This window comes from Protopterus annectens, chromosome 4.part1 (assembly GCF_019279795.1).
Source record: "Protopterus annectens isolate FY-2018-M chromosome 4.part1, PAN1.0, whole genome shotgun sequence".
NCBI classification, from domain to species: domain Eukaryota; kingdom Metazoa; phylum Chordata; order Ceratodontiformes; family Protopteridae; genus Protopterus; species Protopterus annectens.
Genome location: NC_056734.1, coordinates 520,234,195 through 520,250,416, shown reverse-complemented (window position 1 = coordinate 520,250,416; position 16,222 = coordinate 520,234,195). Strand labels below are relative to the sequence as shown.

General features: G+C 38.8%; 1 protein-coding gene across 1 annotated transcript in view; it reads right to left on the bottom strand.

Annotated features, from left to right (window-relative positions):
- LOC122801244 (rootletin-like) overlaps positions 1 to 16,222 on the bottom strand; it is a 2,937,720-nt gene that overhangs the window by 1,659,972 nt on the left and 1,261,526 nt on the right. The gene's annotated exons all lie outside the window — the stretch shown is intronic.

Sequence of the window (16,222 nt, the reverse complement as noted above, 5' to 3'; positions counted from 1 at the left end):
CTCATATCAAGCATTATATCTATCTTTGTTCTTCATATCCATTAGCTTAATAACAATATGCTAAGTTGGTCATCTGTGAGATCATCATAGACAATAAGCATACAGTATTACTAATGCACTTAGTTGGTGGAGACAGATAAATTAACTGGGGGGGGGGTAAGAGAAGCTGCTAAATTCATCAAATATCACATCCTTCACAGAGAATTTTAGACAATATAAGAAGGAGATGCTGCCAGCAAAAATAAAAACAGACAAGGGGTAGTTATGCCAATTATTTTAAAGTAAAAAAGACACAGTCTACACCAGTGGTGTGGAGTGATAGATAACAGTCTATGGTCCAGGAAACTTCGGATTGAGTAACAACTTGGGAACTTAATGGCACACACAGACAGGATGGGTGTTCTTGTCCTGGGGAGGGACAGAGGGTGCACTTTGCATGCAGCCAGGGATACACCCTGATGGAGACCAGGGATCCTGCAGAGGGAGAGAAGGTGCACTCTGCATGCAGCCAGGGATGCACCCCAGGTATGCACCCTGATGGAGACCAGGGATTCTAGGGAGGGAGAGGGGGTGCACTCTGCATGCAGCCAAGGATGCATCCTGATGGAGACCAGGGATCCTGGGGAGGGAGAGGAGGTGCACTCTGCATGCAGCCAGGGATGCACCCTGATGGAGACCAGGGATTATAGGAAGGGAGAGGGGGTGCACACTGCATGCAGCCAAGGATGCATCCTGATGGAGACCAGGGATCCTGGGAAGGGAGAGAGGGTGCGCTCTGCATGCAGCCAGGGATACACCCTGATGGAGACCAGGGATCCTGGGGAGGGAGAGGGGGTGCACTCTGCAATTCAGCCAGGGATGTACCCTGATGGAGACCAGGGATCCTGGGGAGGGAGAGGGGGTGCGCTCTGCATGTAGCCAGGGATAGACCAGGGATCCTGTGGAGGGAGAGGGGGTGCTCTCTGCATGCAGCCAAGTATGCAACCTGATGGAGATCAGGGATCCTGGGGAGGGAGAGGGGGTGCGCTCTGCATGTAGCCAGGGATGCACCCTGATGGAGACCAGGGATCCTGGGGAGGGAGAGGGGGTGTGCTCTGCATGCAGCCAAGGATACACCCTGATGAAGAGCAGGGATCCTGGGGAGGGAGAGAGGGTGTGCTCTGCATGCAGCCAGGGATCCTGGGGAGGGGGAGGGGGTGTGCTCTGCAATGCTGCCAGGGATGCACCCTGATGGAGACCAGGGATCCTGGGGATGGAGAAGGGGGGTGCTCTGCATGCAGCCAAGGATATACTCTGATGGAGAGCAGGGATCCTGGGGAGGGAGAGAGTGTGTGCTCTGCATGCAGCCAGGTATGCACCTTGATGGAAACCAGGGAATGCTTCCTAAATGGAAGGCAGGTTACTTAGTAAGGATAGCAGAAGAGACCTGTCATGAGCACTTCCCATAAAATCCCCAAGCCATGCATGGTTTGCTCACTGTACAACTCTTGCCTCTCACTTCTTTCTCTCCCTGAAGTGGGAGGGGCCACATGCAGGAATACCAACAGATTTAACCACTCCCATTGGAGTTTCAGAATGTTTGCAGGAAGAGGAACGTTGGGAATCAAAAAACTGATGAATAAAAAAATTAAGGATGTCACATGAGGTGGTAATGAAAGAATATGTTATGATACTATGATGCATAGGGAAGGCAAATTTCAGAACACAGCTGCAAATGTATGATAACACAGTTTAGAATGAATCTATTACCTACTGTGCATGGGCATGAAAAATAAATAAGAAAAGAAAGAAAGGAAACAATAGCAAAGATTTCTGTAGACTAGCACATTTATGAGGTCTTGGTAACACACATAACATGATAAGGTACATCAAATTTTGCTTCCAGAAGATTTAACGAAAAGTGCATATAAAGCTCCTTATGGTCATAACAGGGGCTCTTGGGAGAAAAGCATGCTACTCAGATTTCTAAAATGGATGCTTTTGTCTTAGCTTTCCCACTGGCTTATTATATTAGCTTCTCCAACTAGTAGGCTTGTCCCTAATTCCTGGAAGGCATTCAAGGTAGTGGCAAATGAAAAGCTGTGGAGTACAGATCAGTCTTGGTACTTGCAGTGCCTGCACTGATCCTTAAACCTACCACTGTCCATTAGCTCTCCAACTGTTTGTCCTTGATGTATCTTCCTAGCACATGCTCAGTATGGTTTTCTGTATAAATTGCTGATCATGTGTTCTGTGAAACCAATAAGGATCTTTTCAATGGAACAGAGTTTTTGGACTTAAGGAATGCTTTTGACTCTCTCATTTAGCTCCTGCTCCTGTATTTGAGTACTAGGAGTGACTTGAGAAGTTAGGGCATCGCTTAGCACTGCTGTCTTGCAAAGTAACATTTATGTGTTGCTCTGAAGTGCTGTCTACAGGATCATTTATGAGTGTGATTAACATGCAAGGTGTACTCCAGTTTTTCATCTTCATCAATGAGATATTTCATAGCTTTCACTTGCTACGTGTGACAATACAGACTAATGATGGTATGCTTCATGTAAGTGGCACGATCAGTGGCACATTCAAGAAATACACAGAACACTGAATCTAGAATAAAACAGCTTATTCTTTTGCAAAAAAGTCAGTAGTTTAAAGCATCAAGGTTGCAGGTTAATGAAATAAAGGGTTCCATCGTGGTACTAGTAACAAGGGTTTGACTAAATATGTATTAGATGGTTGCACAGCTAAATTCCCTGTTATCCACAAGAGTTGATCCTTTATATATCTAGGTGTCATTGTAGGATAAAGTCACTCTCTCTCTCTCTCTCTCTCTCTCTCCTTTTTTATTTTACAGACTGCTAATGAGTGCTGCTTACCTATACATAAAATGAACAATTGGAACTCTTAACCATACTCTACCTCTACTTAAATTCTGTCTGAATTTGGATTTTCACACAAAGTCTTCTTACAATATAAGTGCTATTGTACAAACAAATCTTTTACAGTATCATGACAAGCTAGCTGCTCAGAAACTGACGGTCTCACAATGCGTAGCAAAGAGTAGTAGAAGGTTCGCTACTCTTTTCTCTATGTATTAACAGCTCACCATGGGATTTACCCAACCAAAATATCACAATGCATGTTGATGACACTGTCATAATTAAAGAGCTCAACAATTCACAGAAACTGACCTCTAGTTTACGGGATGACTTTAAAATTACAAGGAACTAGTATTTAGACAATAAAACTACTATAAACACTAAAAACGCTGCAGTTATAATATTTGGCACTGCTAAAAGACTTTCCAAAATTCATGAAATTCACATCTCTGACGCCTCCTGAATCACTTTACCAAATGTTAGAGAACAGAGGGACCACAGCATATTGCTAGAAAACATCATCTCCTTCCGCTCTCATACTGATCATGCAAAGTCTGCTCCCAACTAAAAACTACATGCAATATTTCCCACCTCTTTACTTATGAAGTCTGTTTGTTTATGTTGTGCAATTGCAATCAACATGTTAATCTGTAGATTAGTATATATCCTACCAGTTGCATCTACAATGAATGCGCCCGGATGCCTTTTTGTTAAAAGCTACAAAAAAACAAGTTTTGAAGGTCATCTCTCTAACTGTTAATGCTTAACATCAGTGTCTCACTATACAGAAAGTTAATAGACCAAATCATTAGTAACAGATGGAGAATTACTTGCTAAAGTCATGTGTTTTCAAACCTTTGAAAGATAGATAATGCCTACCACTTGCAAACAAACTGAGACTGTACAAAACTTCAGATTCTTTAAGAAGCTTTAACAGCTTCATACTAAAAAGACAACAATGTTCCAAAGGCATCTGTGAAAAATCGGTCACAAAGATGGCACCTGCATCATGAAACTTTCCCTGAGGTTAAGAAAGGCTTACTGCATGGGGGGAAACCTTAGCATATCCATTGTCCCACCTACACAAATCCATTCCATTTCTTAGACTACCCTACCAATGAGGATGAGCAACAAGATGGAAGGTGGTCCCACTGACAGATTTGCATGTTAATGTTGCAATCATACTCCTCAGCCTCTTAACACAATAAATCTGAACAAAGCCAAAAATAATGGAGAGACAAAGGCAAAAAAATAGGAATATATTTTAAATATTGCATAAATATAAACTTAAAAAGTTGTTAGAATCACAGGATTTGTTTTAGCAGACATTTTCTGAAGGATATAAAGTCTGAAACTCAAATGTCTGTCATTATTTTGTGACTTCAATCCTCAGTGGTTTGCAAGAAAAACATGAATTTTATGAGAAACAGACCAAAAATCAAAAAATCTAGACATTCTGCAAAAACACAGACAGTTGAAAGGTATGGCAGGAAGGGGCTTGTTTGTTCTTGGATGGATGTCTGGTGTGTGTGTGTGTGTGTGTGTGTGTGTGTGTGTGTGTGTGTGTGTGTGTGTGTGTGTGTGTGTGTGTGTCTGTTGTGTGTGCATGTGTCTTTGTGTGTATGGAGGTTCTTTTGTCAATGCAATGAATGAACTGCCAGCTAACAGACTACAGCCACTAGATATGACAGGACTAGTGTTACACAAGGGTAATTCAGAGATATTCAGGTGTCTTCCTCATTGTGGCCATAGTTGTCTGTGAATCACATTTTCTCACTATTGTATAAATTATCCTACCTACAGTAGACAATGTACATGAGCACTGAGTATCATTCTGAACTTCCTAATGAACTTAACATAAACAAGTACTGTGAAAAGATAAAATTATACTGAGAATACACATCAAGTACAAATGTTTGCTTTACATTTAGGAAGTTATATCAACATATATAAGACTGTTAAACAGAAGTCTGAGGTGGAAGAACTGAAGCAGATTATACCAGTAGAGGCTTAGAATACTCACTTGTACTCTTATCAAAAAGATGTACATCTTTTGTAATGTTGTAAACAATACAGGATGTAAGTATTACTGACAATACTTTCACTAGAGATCTCTCTTATTTGTGATATTTTGTATTAAGATCATTGCTATTTCAAGCCATGTAATCTATTGTCTACGAGTACCTCTTTATGCAATTGTTTCTGGCTACTGTCTTGGGTAGTGGCCGAATAGGGACTTATAGCAGCCTACTCACCCACTTAACAACAAAATAAATAAAATATACCTCCTCATATGGCTAACAGGTCAAACTGTCATTTGTCCATCTGCTTAAGGATGAAGAGACTCCTCACCCCTGAAGCCAGGGGATGTTAGAGAGGGGTATTCTTGCCTGCCATCCAGAAGACTATGCTTCAGTCTTTCTGCACCTGTGATAACGAAATTTGGTTCTTCTATAAGTTATACTTAACAATATTAATAGATTAATTCTGAAGGTCTCCTATTATACTTATTACAGAATAAGTTATTCCCTTTAGTTATAGAAAACAATACTACCCCTGGCACCTTCATTCCTAAATGTCTTTACAAACATAACTATCTATAATTAAGCCATATATTAGTGTCTGGAAAATGGAACAAGAAGTGAAGCTAAGTAACAAAACTTTTCATATGATTAGACACTTCTAAAGACAAAATTCATGGGAGAAAAAGCCACTAGTTTAGGACTAAGCTTGCACTGAGCTTGATCTTTCTCTGTGGCATTCATATTTGCAGGGCTAGACTAGGAAGTCAGCTTCTAATGAGTGCATTCTATGAGTCAGCTAATTGGTCTGTTGTACATATTAGCCAAACGTATTTATTGCAGCCTCGTATATTTTGTTACTACACCTCTATTGCAAGTTGCCACCAATAGCTTGGACCATATCTGAAAAAATCATTAGTGAGTACATTCAGTTGTTAAATAAATTAAAAAACGTTTAATGGTATTTGCAATGACTAGAAACAACAATAAAATAATACTGAAAAATCCTCATGGTGATCAAGAAATGTGTCAAATAAAAGAAGGTAAATTTTGACCACATAACAATAGAAAACCTTTCTGAATCGATCAAAAATGCCTTTTTCTGCATAACCAAATACAAACAATGAGGATTACACACCTGCAACCAGCTCTAGGAGTGATCTGTGTTTTTACACCACATTATATCAGAACATATATTGTTTGCCATTAAAACATGCCAGAATGTCATCAGATCAACTCATGTCACTCACCCATGCTGCAAAATTGTACCACGCACTATGTAATTCATTAAGGAAGAAATGATGACTTGCAGGATACTTAACACACAAGATCAAGAGTAGTCTGTGAATGCATATGTATCACACCTAGAAATTACAGTTATGTAAAACCATACTGTAAACATAAACATTTGGAGAAAAGAGAGACAGGGAGAGAAACAAAGATAAACACATATCCTTACAGTGGCTAACACTAAGAGAGCTACAGTTAATGATCTGGTATTGCTACATGACTAAAAACATTCCAATAGCCAACACATTTCAGCTGGAGTACCATCTATGTCCATGCAATGCAAAATCATGAATGAATAGTATGAAGATACAAAACTCCTATCTACTAGAAGCTTGTGGAAAGTGAGGGCAAGAACTGAGGGAATGTCTGAGTCCAAAGAAAAAATATTAGATGAATAAGAAAGGTGGAAGGTAAAAAATAACACCTGTTAGACAGTCTCCATAAATTTTATATCACTGTGGTCAGATTTTGAAACAAACTTTGGAATTTAGTAATATCCACAGGACACAGTCCCAAGCAGGGGTCAAAAGACTGGTTATTTTCCAAGAAAAATTGCACATTAAGAAAAATAGGCAAACACCTGACTCTTCCTGGGAGAAGATGATGCCCCTGAGGGTAATTTTCTGAAGTTAGCTCAAGTTGTATCTAGAAGCAAAGCCTGTTGTATAGTGTTTGGGGAAACTGCATTATAAAGTCTAAAATGTTGCTACAAACAATTTCCTTACTGAGTTAATACAGAAGCAGGCTATCAAGGTGGGAACATCATTCATGGAATGTTCCATAACTAGAAGTGGCAAAGAACACAGAAGGACACAACAGTGGGATGTATAACTGTGTAACATCTGACATAGTAGTGTCTGATGAGTCTTTGTACGTAAGGCAGCGGGTGCTCTTCAGCAGTCTGTGTGATACTGTGAAGAGGAGCAAGACTTTGAGATGGTCCACATAATTTTTATCATTTAGGTCTTTGATTTTCTTAGTGAGAAAGCAATGTGGTCATTCCAGATGTTACAAGTGTTTGTATAAGTACATAATAAAAGGGATATTATACTTAATGATCAGTCTAGTGAGTGCAGAGTGTAGTGGAATGATTACATCCCTGGACTTAGATGACATACCTTTAGATATAGGCTGTGGGATGAAAATAGACTCCCTTACACTAGTGGATATGTAGTGATCAAAGGACAGTTCATTGTCAACATAGATTCTGAGATCCTTGACTATGAGATCAGTTTTCACACGTGTATTGTCAATGTGATAATTACAAAGGAAGGCATACTTGCTGAAGGATACAGTTAGGAATTTCTTGGCATTTAGTTTTAGTTCTTTACTTTGACATCAGCTATTTGTTTGGTATAGGCCCTCTTGGAGGATCACAGTGTCCTCTTGGGAGTTCATGATGGCACCAAATTTGCAGTCAGCCGCAAACCCTTAACAAACCCTTAACAATAGTTTTAATCTCTGAGTAAATGCCAAAGAGGAGAGGCCCAGGGACTGAATCCTAGAGGTACACCACTAGTGACAGGTCTTTTGTTGGAGGTACAGTGACCACACTTAATTCCTTGATTCTATTTGTGAGCCAATTAGCTATCCAATGAGTCAAACAGGGGTTTATATTTAGCTGACAGAGTTTATCTACAATACCTGAGTATGGGATTTTGTCAAATGCCATTGTCAGCTCTAGATACCCAGAGTGTACTGATTTGCCCTAATCCATTGCTACTCTGCTGACTTTTTCAAAGAGGTTGTCCAGGTTAAGTAGGTAGAATGTGTTCTTGACAAATCTGAACTGCCTTGGGGATGACAGATCCTCATTTATTAATTCTGTAATGATCCTTTCTATAGTCTTACAGATGAGGCTGATGTGGGTTAATTGAGTATAATTACTTGGCTCAACTGAAACCACACCTTTTTGTAAGAGAATGACTGTTGCTGTCTTCAATTCATCCAACATGAAGCCTGTTTAGAGGCTGATACTGAACAGTCTGTATAGGAAGTCTGACAAATCTTGTTTCATGCTGATCAGTAGACAGCCTGGTATGTTGTCTGGTCCCACAGACATAGATTATTGGCCTTAGATAGCACCTTGAGGCCTTGTTCTTGGGAGATTTGAGGCAGGGGCATAGATGCAGGAATGCCATCAGAGAATATTGGAGGAGAGATGAGGTGAAGTGAGCTAAATTTGTCTGCTAGTAGATGTCCTCTGGGCCAAGTATGTGCTATACTTTACTATAAGCACTGCATAGTGCTAGGCATTGTTTCTGACATTTCTAACATAGTGAAAGAAGGCTTTGTGCTTATACTTCACGTGGGTGGCTATGTTTACCTCATATCTGGCTTTGGTTCATTTGATCAGGGTCCAGGGTCCCTTGTTTAGTTCAGCAAGAGTTTTTTTGGAATCTTGGCAGTTAAATTTATTTCTGCATGCAATGAGTTTTTTTTTGTTTGTTTATTTCATTCTAGAGCCTGTTTACATTGGGTGCTTGCTTCACAGCTTAGAATTTTCAGGGATTTACTCAAGAATGTTACAGCAGTGAAGTCAAAATGGCTCTGAAAGGTCAAATGTTGACAAAGAAAGGAACCAAATTCAAAAAGGCATATCCTTTCATCATCAGCTTTATGAGGAAAGGGACTAATTATACAGAAAATAAAACATTTCTAAGTTCACAAATTTGCAAAAATTTTTGGTATTGCTTAAATTTAAGATATCACTCAAATTATAACCCTTGTATCTAAATTGTTCTGCCTTTGTTTTACAAGCTTTACAAACACTCATTACTTTGATATTCATCTCACACTAAATGTTTATGTGGTGGACTGGTCAGAATTGGTCAGAGACGTAGATAGAGTGGGGTGATAAAGAGCAGCTGCTCTGGGCAAGAGATGTCAGGGGGCATGATTTTCATTACAGGCGTTCAGTTTCTGAACTTGCCAAAGTATTTTAGGCCTTTATGTTTGGTTTAGTTCATTACTGGTATTCAGAAATTAATTCTGATAATGCATTATTGGTCAGGGCTGAAGTGCCTAGTGCTGCTGTATAACTGTAGCAAGTTGCCTGTAACATTTGAAACAAGCAGTTTGCCACAGTTTAAAGTAAAGCAAGGACTTCTAAGGCTGGCTAATAAGTATACCTGAATTCTATGTATATTGGGAATTACACACTATTATCTCTTAATTCATATTGCCTTACACCAGATTAAAGGATTCCCAATAAAAAAATCACATTATGGAAATGGCTGTTTGACTTTTGTATTGGCTAGCTTCTGATAATATAGCACTATCCAGAAAGCAGTGAATTCTAGCAATATAAACTGGTTAAGTTATATTGTGTTTTCATGCCTTAATTTATCTTCATTTAAATACATGGTCTATGAACGAATGAACAATTTAATACTCTTGTGATGGCACTGTAATGGTTTGCTGACATCACCACTTACTGATCTGACAGTGACTGGTTCAAATAAACTTTGCTTTGATTGGTGTTTCTTGGTTAAATCTGTTTTCTTAAATACCTTTAGAGAATGGGCAACATGTAGATCTCACCCTGATTGGAGAATGAACGTTCTCCAGCATGGTGTTAATCTACAGCTAATACCTGCTGAAAAATGAGTCCAATGATTCACAGCTGCATATCAAGCTGATGTGGAGCTCGGACTGAAAAAGCCTAATGGCTGCCTTTATTTTACGCTTGCTAAGCAGTGCTTCTGCTGTTTAGCCAGTGTAAAATATATATAAAAAAAAAAGAGAGAGAAGAAGAAGAAAATTACAAAAAGTGTGTGCATTTGTGTGTGTGTGAGTGTATCCATGCATGTCAGTAAAAGAGAGAGCAATCAGAATGTTATTTTACACTCGCTAAGCAGTGCTTTTGTTGTTTAACGAGCGTAAAATAAAAAAGAAAACAAAGAATCATGTGTGCATGTGTTTATGTCTGTGTGTGAGTGGATGCATGTATGAGAGTGACAGAGAGATCAATTGAGCCATTATCTTACTAGCGAGTGTAAAAAAAGAAATGAAACTGAAAAAAGTGTGAGTGTGTGTGTGTGTGTGTGTGTGTGTGTGTGTGTGTGTGTGTGTGTGTGTGTGTGTGTGTGTGTGTGTGTCTGTCTGACAGAGAGAGAGAGAGTGAAGAGTGAGAGACGCTGAGTGATCCCTGGCAGCAGCAGTATCAGTTAAGAGGTTTACGTACCTGTTGACTACACCTGTCAACCTCTTGGCACAAGAAATCGGGACAGTGTCACAAATAATGAGGGGAATAAACTACCAAAAATAGGGATAGATTTTAAATATTGCTCTCATAAACTTAGAAAGTTGCTAGAATAACAGGGTTTCTGTTAGCATGTATTTTCTCAAGGATAGGAAGTCTGAAACTCAAGTGTCTGTCATTATTTAATGACTTGAATCCTCAATGATTTGCCAGAAAACTATACATTTTATGAGGAAGGGACCAAATATATGAGCCAAAAATCTGGACATTCTGCAAAAATCTGATCAGTTGAAAGTATGCTCTTGACTCTAAGCTCAAGATATCTGGATATGCCTAAAATAAACTGGGAACAAAGGCTCAAAATAGGAGCATATTTTACTTGAATATTAGGATTTGTGTTGACATCCATTTTCTGAAATAGAGGTGTGCACGTGAGACAGAGTGAGTGAGTGAGATCGACTACTGGTAGCAGCAGCAGCAGTAAAGAGCTTTGCATACTTCCGGACCTTTCAGCTGAACAAATCTGGTTAAAGCCTAAAACAGTGGGGGGAACAAAGGCTTAAAAATAGGAGCAGATTTTAATTATTGCTCTTATAAAATTACAAACTTGCTTAAATAAAAGAATTTGTGTTAGCATGAATTTTCTGAAGAAAATAAAAGTCTGAAACTCGAATATATGTCATTATTTGGTAACTTCAATCTCCAATGACTGGCAACAAACTAAACATTTTAGTAGTAAGAGACCAAAAAAATAAATACCTGGATATTTTTTAAAGTGTTATATTTTGTTTATAAAATGCTTCCACCAGCACCATTAACATACTACAGCAAGTTTAAAACATTAGGCAGATGAACTATTTTACATTAGGAATATATAAAAACATAATATAGTACCTAAAAAAATAAGCAAGTAAAACAACAATTTTACAGACAAACCATTCTTTAAGCCCAATAATGCCCTCCAGGGTGTGTGCTATTGTGGAAATAATGCCCTTCCAGGGTGTAGAGGCCATCTGCCTGTGGCGTCGGGCCTCAGAACACCCCTGGACTGTTTTCACAATAACACACACCCTGTTGGGCATTACCGCTTGCTTCTTACTTATTTACAACCATTTAGATGGTATTCAGCTGCACGTGCTAGATGTGTGCGCTTCCAGAATAATGTATTCAGTTCATATGCTACATATGTACATCTGTACTCTATTCCTTGAAATATTTATTTATTTGACAAAACTTGAGCATTGTTTAGTTATCTGATATTGTCTTCATGGAGCAATAGCAAGGAACAGGGAATATAGCAGATTTAAAAACTTGTGAGTTAATAGGACTGTAGTTATCTTTGGGCCTTCGCTAGTTTGATGTATTAAATTTTTGTGGCAATTCCTGCTATAGTAATTGGATATACTGAAGCCAGGGTGGTCATGAAGTGGGTATAACCATGTATAAATACATTTATTGCCAAAAAAGCATCATTTTATCCTTTGCAACATCATCTATCCTAGGGAACTGCAACATTAACAATACGCCCCTAAGAGTTGACCCAGTTGTTTAGAATTTAGGAACTTATGTGGCCATTGAGCTAACCTTTGACCAATAGGTGCTTATTGTTGTCAGAAAGTCCTTCTATATTGCACAGCTTATAAACAAAGGGACTGTGTCTAGATATAGGGATGTTATTGTCCCCTCTTTACTCAGCCCTCATTAGGCCAGTCATTGAATATAATGCTCCCTTTGGAATGTATCTGCCCAGACAAATGCAATAAGTGGAATGCCCACAGAGATAGCTTCCTAAAAGGATACAAGGGCCTAAACAACGTGTCCTGCATGGACCGTCTCAAAGCTCTGTCACTATACATGGTATCCTACAGACTACTAAGAGGTGACCTGTGCCTGGCATACAAGGCATCCCCCAAACCATTATTGATGGATTTACTGCATAGAAGCAAGTCAAATACCATCAAAAATACTCTGTCTAGAGATGTAAACCTCTTTAGCAACACCAACACAACAGTTTGGATGGACAGGTATATCCTGGACAGGATATCATTGGTATGGAACAGACTTCCCATCTGCATAAATCAAAGCACATCCCTGTCCATATAAAAGGTAACAACTTATATCTAGTGATGGAAAACAGAAAATTTTAACCCAGGATTGTCCCCTGTACTACTTACTAATAGAGGCAGCTCCTAAATATTTTATCCCATGGGTGGGTCCTCAAATGATCTATGGTATGATCCCAGTTATTCTTATTAGGGATAATATATAATTATCAACCATGGGATAGGTAAGGCCAATCTATAACCAAACAGGATAGGTTATTTCAATCACAAGATAGGAAACTGGCTAGGCTTAATATGGCCTGCAAGGGCAGCTAGCTTAGCACTTACCAATGAACCTATTTAATCTGCTGGCTGACACAAGTAAGTATATATGCATATTGTCTTAGGTCAGTCAATGCAGGACTATCAGAGATGTCAAGTTTATTTTATAGCTGATGATATGTGTTCTGAATGTGAACTTGTTAACAATAATTTATCTGTGTGGATGCTGAATGAAAGCCTCATTTTGCTAAAATATTTAAATATTCTGATTTGCAATTACTGGTAAGAATTAGTCATAACAGATTGTTTAATAAGGCTTTTGTCTTTTTAATTTTTTCAGATTTAGACTTCTGTAAGAACATTCATATTAGTTCTAGCAGCCCACTTTTCAACCCTCACATGTCCCTCTCGTAAATATACATATATTCATTTATATATATATATATATATATATATATATATATAGTATATATATAGTATATATATATATATATATATATATATATATATATATATATATATAGTATATATATATATATATATATATATATAGGTTCACAGGTTGGTACTAGGCTATCGGTCCTAGGGCCTATACAAGCTTAGCCATAACAATTCCCTGGCTATTTCTTCCCAGAATATTTAATTCCCTGGTCCCCTGACTGACGCGATCCCCGTGGTTAATTTCCTATCTCCCATTCAATCGTCAAGGTTCCTTTTGAAGAGGGCCAAAGAGGCGCTCAACTTGACATGTATGGGTAGTCTATTCCAGAGTATGGGGAGTCTCTGGGTCAGGAACCTATCCCTCCAGCATGTTTTGATCATTGTGATGACCAGGTTTAGATCCCTGGAGCATGTGGCTCTCAGGGATTGAGATTTCTTTAAGTGTAGCATGTCCAATAGCACTGGGTTTGACATGGCCTTGTATGTTAAGCAGAGATCACCTCTGAGTAGGTGATATGCAACAGAGTATAGTTGGAGTTTTTATATATATATATATATATATATATATATATATATATATATATATATACGTATAAGGGTCTACTTTAAACGCGCTGACCTACTGGAACATCGACTTTCAAATCAGCGAAACACTGAAACTGCAAAATGATGAACTTCCGGATCGTCGAAATTTCACTCCAGAAAACTAACCACTGGGCCACCACTGACTAAAATACAAACGAAAGCAAACTAAAACCACCGACATGAGGGGCTTTGCATCCCTCCCAACTAAATATACCAACTCTGAGATCACACTAAAGTGGAGAACAGGACAAAGCTCTCCATGGTGGCCCAGTGGTCAGCTTCCTGGAGTGAAATTGCGACATTCTGGGAGTTCAGCTTTCTGAAGTTTTGCTATCCTCATCTTGACCTTATGAATTTTGATTAAGTGAAATTTCAATGATTTAAAGCAGACCCATATATACATATATATATATACAAACATACACATATATATATATATATATATATATATATATATATATATATATATTCATGTCATATCATACCTATTGTGTTTGTAAATATTTATTTATTTTTTATTTAACATTTGTTTACCGGGAAAGTCCGACTGGACACCGGTCCTTTTTCAGTGGAGGTCCGGGTAGAAAAACTCCATGAGTAACAGTAAATGTTCAAGCACACATTACAATAATCAATAAAGTATAAAGTAAACAAAATGTAGTATACATAAGAACATACAAATGTGTTACATCTTGACAACAAAACCTAGGCTTTTTACATAGCTAGTACTATTTGTAGGTATGACTTATGTCAAGATATAAGGTTAAGACAGGTCGGTAGGAACAAAGGATTAGTCACTGGGGGAGAAGGAGGATATGTTTTGGGTATACTGTGGTGTATCAGAGCACTCCCGAGGGGTTAGTACAGGAACATAGCCACTTATTTTTTAGATAAACTTTGAGTGATGGCTTAAAGTGGTTAATGGATGAAATTGAGAGAATAGATTTAGGAATATATAAAAGAAAAGGAAATCTATTAGGAATGTATATTGACTTAACAATTATTATCATTACTATCCTGTGATCCTCATTAATAAGCTTTGAACGATGTTGACAAAAATATTTTTGAATATGTTTATTCAATGTTTTGTATGTATATGATGTGGAGTCACTGATATGCTAACACTCTGATATCTGCAAGGATATCTGCAGAAGAAGGGTGAAAAAAGGAACCACACAAAAGAAAAAATAAATATCGCTGAGTGAAATGGGGCGACCTGTTACATGTGGTAGGTGCTCAGGATTTTCCTTGCAGAAAGTACAGTTGTGTACACCTACCATAAATGTAGATGTTTCTTGCCCCAGATGTCAGGTGTTCCAAAATTAGTAAGATCCCATACCCTTTGCAAATACACCTCAGAAGAAGGGTGAAAAAAGGAACCACACAAAAGAAAAAATAAATATCGCTGAGTGAAATGGGGCGACCTGTTACATGTGGTAGGTGCTCAGGATTTTCCTTGCAGAAAGTACAGTTGTGTACACCTACCATAAATGCAGATGTTCGAGTGTCTTCACTGTTGCAGTCATGACTGTGGGGTTCTCCCCTGCCGGCAGGCAGTCCTCGGTCGGCCAGAATCCCAAAGTCTGGGTCCGGCGTCGGCTGTTCAGCCATGCTCCCTGACGTCAGAGCGCCAGGAGTACAAAGCTGACAGCCGACGCCATGTTCTCCAGTTTTTCTTGCCCCAGATGTCAGGTGTTCCAAAATTAGTAAGATCCCATACCCTTTGCAAATACACCTCAGAAGAAGGGTGAAAAAAGGAACCACACAAAAGAAAAAATAAGAGGGGACAGGAGGGAGGGAAACCCAGACTGCAACAGCGAAGACACTTGAACATCTACATTTATGGTAAGTGTACACAACTGTACTATGTTCATCGTGTTTCACTGTTGCAGTCATGACTGTAGGGTTGAATCCCAAAGCAGAATAAAAGGGAGGTGGTCATAAAGTAGAGGCGGCTAAAAGGCCCTGCAAGACTGCAGAAGCAAAGCCTGCCCTAGACTTAGAGTAAAGAGGTAGATTGTAGTGCTTAGAAAAAGTATGCACTGAACTCCAAGTTGCAGCTTCCAAAATGTCCTTGGTAGGAACTCCTCTGAGGAAGGCAGCTGAAGTGGCAGCAGCTCTGGTAGAGTGAGTCCTTATAGACCCTGGGATTTGCTTTCCATGGTGTGAATAGCAAAATCTGATTCCATGAGCAATCCATTTGGAAATGGTCTGTTTTGAAATAGATTTACCTTGGGAACTTGAAGCATAAGAAACAAACAATTGCTCTGATTTCCTGATGTCCTTGGTTCTGTCCAGGTAAAAACGTAGTTGTCTGTGTACATCCAAGGAATGCAAGATCCTTTCCCCCTTATTTTGAGGAGTGGGGAAAAAAGTTGGCAAGTGAATAGTTTGATTTAAAGCCACTTTGGAAACCACTTTAGGCATGAAAGTAGGATTAGTCCTTAAAGACACCCTGTCTTGATGAAAAATAATATAAGGTTCCACAGCCATAAG